This window comes from Herpailurus yagouaroundi, unplaced genomic scaffold (assembly GCF_014898765.1).
Source record: "Herpailurus yagouaroundi ecotype Mexico unplaced genomic scaffold, PumYag 140, whole genome shotgun sequence".
NCBI classification, from domain to species: domain Eukaryota; kingdom Metazoa; phylum Chordata; class Mammalia; order Carnivora; family Felidae; genus Herpailurus; species Herpailurus yagouaroundi.
Window position 1 is genome coordinate 68,067,108 of NW_024412395.1, and position 5,650 is coordinate 68,072,757.

The 5,650-nt window shown below is 47.4% G+C and overlaps 1 protein-coding gene across 14 annotated transcripts in view; it reads left to right on the forward strand.

Annotated features, from left to right (window-relative positions):
* The first annotated feature begins 3,050 nt into the window (after positions 1 to 3,050).
* Positions 3,051 to 5,650, forward strand: part of GULP1 (GULP PTB domain containing engulfment adaptor 1) — a 271,761-nt gene continuing 269,161 nt past the window's right edge. For 9 of the 14 annotated variants that reach the window (XM_040475611.1, XM_040475604.1, XM_040475616.1 and 6 more), the window contains exon 1: positions 3,052 to 3,156. The gene's annotated coding sequence lies outside the window, so the exon portion shown is untranslated. Of the gene's footprint in view, positions 3,157 to 3,285; positions 3,505 to 3,674; positions 3,698 to 5,650 lie in introns of those variants that run through there. The other 5 variants (XM_040475605.1, XM_040475607.1, XM_040475608.1 and 2 more) reach the window with 5 other exon arrangements.

Sequence of the window (5,650 nt, forward strand, 5' to 3'; positions counted from 1 at the left end):
GAGTGTTTGCAATGGGTAGAATTAGGCATATTGTAATGGTCGTGCCCTGCCAGGGCCTCTGCAGCCCTTACTGGCATTGCCCTTCTTTTGTTCCTGGGGCATGCTTTGGATCTCATTTAAAATCTTGTTCTGTTTGGTTGTAGTGGTTTTGAAAACTTGGTTCTGACAGTCTTGCAATTCTTATACCTCTAAGCCATTTCAAAGAACAGTTCATATCAAAAATCAGGTTACAAAAATTACCAAAGCAATAGCAAGCTTGGAGAATTTAAACATTGGGAGAAAATATAAAAAATATTAAAAATGAGTAATTTTTAACACTGCATGCAATGGAAAAAGACCGTTATGGGGATTCATGTATCCTCATTCATCCCTCCATGATGAATGCACTTTATAATTTTAATTTTCTCTCTCGTTTATTTATTTATTTATTTATTTATTTATTTATTTGGCAACTTCCAAGTCTTATGGAAAGGGAGCATAGACAAGGCTACAGAATGTCTTCAATAAATTATTTTAGTGGCTAATTCAGGGAGAAGCTGGAGTAGTAGAGAACCTCTCCTTAGAAGGAGAATAATAGTCTTTGAGAGCCTGGGAGTTGTGTAAAAGTCCACATGAGTTTCAACATGGAATAAAGTGAGAAAACGTTTGGAAGAACCTCTCTTTAAAGCCATCAGAGGCAAATGATAAGTACATATGGGATTTTCCATTAATTCATAGGATGGCACTTACAATGTTTGATTTCTGCAGCCTGATTTGTTCTTATGCCCTGCACTTGTTCAAGTGAATCTCTAATGTATTGAAGGCTAATCTAGTGTTTCTCAATGTAGGGTTAGCAGATTCTAGTGGTTTGTTGATATTTTCTTGGGAATCTAGACTTTCCTAATTGGAGTTTTATAATAATGTGTTACCAGAAAAGATCTTATAATTACATGATATAAGCATGGATTTGGGTGTATAGTCAACCTCCTTATTTCTAAGTAATGGGCTAGGATTTGATTTATTTTCATAATTATTATTATTTTTTTAATTTTTTTTCAATGTTTATTTATTTTTGGGACAGAGAGAGACAGAGCATGAACGGGGGAGGGGCAGAGAGAGAGAGGGAGACACAGAATCGGAAACAGGCTCCAGGCTCTGAGCCATCAGCCCAGAGCCCGACGCGGGGCTCGAACTCACGGACCGCGAGATCGTGACCTGGCTGAAGACGGACGCTTAACCGACTGCGCCACCCAGGCGCCCCCATAATTATTTTTTATAGTGGTTGTAAATTTAAGTGTTTACAATGATCTATAAACAATTTAAAGTCATTGTTTAAGGTTATTTACAGAAAAAGCAATTAGCATTGTCCTCAGATTAATGTGTTTAATATGCTTCTTTTATTCTGTGCTTGACTGTTGCGATAAAAGGGAAAACAGTTCCAAGCGGACCCTGACCCTTCAAGTATGAAGAGGCATGATTTCTGGTCCCAGCTTTAGCACTTCCTAACCATGAGATTTGGGGTAAGTCACTTAGGATTCTTTGACTTTAGTTATCTTGTATTTAAAATAAGAGCATATGGCAAGAGCTAGGTGATCCCTAAATTTAGTTTACATTTCAAAAATGATGAGCTGTATCTTTTTTAATGGAAAAAAGCGTCAGGGAGAAGAAAGTTGATTCAGTTAACAAGGTCTTTGAGGGAAATTTCCAGTACCATATTTTCCTAATTATAGTCAAATATAGTGAGTGGGATGTAAGAACCAAATATTTATTGAGTGCCTTCCCTGTGCCTGACACTACTCTATTTTAACTCCTGTAAATGTGACCGTGACTCTTTGAGTTTGATTATATAATTCCTTTTGGCAGCTGTAATTGTGTTGAGTGTCCTAGGGCACAGAATGTGTAAGTATAGAGTCTGAAAAGGAATCTGGTTTGTCTGATTCTAAGCCCTGGATTCCACTGTAACACATTATATTTGCAAGCCTTACAAAACGATTTTTCCCCCTTTATCTATTTTCACATTCAAATAAAAATCTAGTAAACTCAATTCTAAGCAGCGTCTCAAAAAATGTTCAAGTCCTCACATCCTTTAAGCATTGCTTATATGAGGATACTCCTCCTTATATCCTTCCTCCAGCACAGAGGTTTACCAGGGTCAGTAAGAATGGTTTGTCGTGTTTTCCCTCATACCCCATATGCTACTTCTGAATTCTTTGTGAACATAAGAATGGAGCAAATGAACATAATCTGGTGGGTAATGTTTTATAAGGCAAAAATAAAGTGCAGAGATTCAGTCTGAGTTAAAAAAAAAATTAGGAAACATGAAAAATGTGCAGGCACCATCAGGACAACAGCAACAACTGTGTCAATGATTTGTTGATTAAGTGTTGTAAAGAAAGCATGTTCTACTCGCATTCGTGTGTGTGTGTGTGTGTGTGTGTGTGTGTGTGTGTGTGTGTGTGTGTTGACACTTTCTGTCTTAGGAAGCCGCAGAGGTGTTTTTTAAAACACCTGGGTTAGGAAACACAGTCTTGCTCTAGTGCTTTAGGGAGGAGGTTCAAAAGGAAACTTGGGAGGGGGGGGAGCGGAAGGGGGGCACGAGAATGGGGGAGGGGGGAGAGACCTGTGTTTTTGCTTCTGTCCCGGCTCCGCACAGGGTAAGGTGAGGCCTCTCCTGCCACAGTGGCGTTTCCCTCACATTTCATTCTCTTCCTTGGGTCCCGCCTGCAAACGCCAGACAGCCCAGTGGGCCCGGGGGAAACGACCATCAGAGACTGAAGCAAGTCTGAGAGCTCGAACACAGGCGTCCCGTTTGGAAGTGTCCAAGGAGACCGCCAGAAGTGCGCCAGCCGGAGTCTGAGAGTTTCCTTCTGGCCGAGAGGGGGAGCCCCGCGTTCCCAGCCGGGAGCGACCCGGAGTCCCGAGCCTCGAGCCCCAGCTGCCGCCAGTTTTAGCTTCAGCGGGTTGGGAAGAGGAGGGAGGGGGCAGAGAGCGCGAAGAGGGAGGGCACCGGGGCCGGAGGGTCCCGAGTCCAGCGCTGTCTCGACGTCGAGAAACTTTCCCTCTCGGCCGCAGAAACGGCGCCCCGGCCGTGGCGGAGCGGAGATCGCTCGGCGGCGAGGACGCGGCAGCGCTCCACGCCCCTGCCCGAAGCCTGATCCGACCGCATCAGTCCGTAAGGTATGGGGAGACAGTGATATGTGTGGGGTCTTCCCCGCTGCAAGCCCAGCCTCCCGTCAGGTAGCGTGCAGTCTCTTCCACACTGACATCCCGGGGAGGAGGCGGGCGGTGGTCAGCGCCGGCCGCGGGTGCCTGGGGAGGAGGGCGCGGGGCTGCGCGTCGCCGCTGCCGCCGCCGGGCAGGTTGCAAAAATTAGGGCAGTGAAAGGCGCAGGGAGTCTCCCAGCCCGAAAGGAGGCGAAGACCTGTTGACGACTGCCATTGCAGCGCTTGAGGGATGACGAGGAGCCTAAGGAGGTCGGGGACGCGGCGGGCTCGCGGCTCCTGGATCCTCCTCTAGCCCTTTGTGGTAACTTTGGGGTGGCCAGGGCCGGTGGGCGGGAGCTGGCGGCGGGCGGCGGGGCGCCGGTGGCTCAGCACGGCTGAGGGAGCACGGACCCGACGGGGCTGAGCCGGCAAGTCATCGCTGGGGCACAGCGAGGCGACCCAGGAGCGAAACTTCTTGCAGCGTGACGTCCCTTTTGTTGGCTCCTGGAGAGAGCGTGAGCATGGGGGCGGGGAGGCGCGAAGCTCCTAGGCCGGGCTCAGGATTCTTGAAAGCCAGGACTGGGAGGGCCCAAACTCAGGGGCGGCGCCCACACGGTTAACCTTTGGCTGGGTGGGTCAAGTGGTTCCTTGCGACGGACGCTACGTTACGAGGGGAGCACGGGGCGGCGTGGTGATGAGACCCTGGGCTCAAGCTCGCTCGCCCGGGGCCACCTCCTCGTGGGCTGGCTCACTACGCGGATCAGTACCCGGCGCGATCGGATCTTTCCTGTGGCTCCTAGGGCACCGCGCCGACTTCCCTGTGTGCGGGAGGGAACTCTGGGCAGGCTGGTTTTCTTGGAATGTGTTTACGATGTTGAATGGGACTTGAACAGGAAGCCGGACGCTGCAGCTGGAACTAGCGTGCCAGGGTAGAGTAAGGAAAGCGTAGCTGGTGTTGGACTTGGCGAGTCCACTTAGGACGTTGGGCAAACCCCTAGTGGGTGCAGGACGTCAGTCTAGGTACCCCTTCCTGGATCCTAGCAGTTTTTCTCAGTTGAGCCCGCCTTACTTTCACGTGCAGGCAGACATTGACATGTTCTATTTCAGACTTCAAGTTTGACGAAGTATAAGGCAATCAATTAGGAAGTGTTTAATTAAGTTCATTTTTGGACTTGCTTTAAAAAGAATGTTGCATCAACACAAGAGTAAAAGTTTCTGGCGAGTGTTCTAGTTATGGTTTCTCTTGTTCATTTCGAAGACTGGTAGGAGACCACAGTATTGATGACTTTTGTGTCTGTGATACCAAATGGGTGATACAGTGCTAAAGGAGGGCAGTAAAGGAGACTGTACAGTAAAGGAGAGCGAGTGTTAGGAGGTAGGAAAGTCTGAGAGGAGTTGGAATATTTTCAGATGTGCAAATCGCCCCCTTTCTCTGCCAGTCTTTCCCTCCTTCCCCCACATAAACAAGTAGCCTTGCTAGAAAACCCACCAATTGGGAGAGTTCAGTCGCTGGCGACTCCAAGCCTTGCTGGAAGCAGCAGACAGGCTAAGGTACTGCCCCATTGCATAATTAAAAGGTCTCCTTGAGCTGTCCAGGAGTGTTTTCCAAGTTTTTACGACTGACAAGGAAAGAAGAGAGGAACCTGGCCTGCAGCCAAACCAGACTGGGCTCAGTAGCCAGGCATGAAAGAGACTGGGGAACTTGCAAGGGATAATTGGAAAGGAGCTGGTGGGTACTTGGGTTTAAACAAGGGGTTTCTTTTGCAATGAGATTTTTTAGGTGACTAAGATCAGTCTTCTTGGCAAAAAAAAATAAACTAAGCACAGTGCAGTTGGTTTTCTCAGAGGAGAGGGGTAGAAGTGCTGGAGGAGGGAAGTCTGACTGACCCTTATCAGTGTTGCAGTGGAATTGCTGGGGGCCTGATGCTGCCTGTGCTGGTTATACTTTGTTAGTGTTCATATTTTGTTGCCATTTGTCTCCTCAACTTGGACTAAGCTTGCTGCAACTTCAGTCCCTTGACCTTGACTTTCTTTGTTTTCATGGAGAGTAAGAACCAAAGACTTGGGCTTTGAGCAGATGGCTTTCCACCTAAATTGAATAATTCAATTACATACTCTCAAAGGGCACAGATTTGGGTCATGGAGTTAAAGTGGAAAACATGTTTAACGTGTCTTCCTTGTGTTTGTCAACAGTAACCCCCATAAATAGATCTTGCCCTTTTTCCTGGAAGAGTAGAAGTTGGGGTGATCTCACTGTTTCACAAAGCATTTGCCCAATTCTTAAGGTCCTGCTACTTCCAAGTTCCAGATTAGCCAGGAACTCAGAACCTTATCTACAATTCAGATGCTTTTTTTTATGTGTAAAATTTGTTTCCTCTTCATTCCTCCCTCCCTCCCTCCTTTCCTCCTTTCCTTCCTTCTTTCCTTCCTTCCTTCCTTCCTTCCTTCCTTCCTTCCTTCCTTCCTTC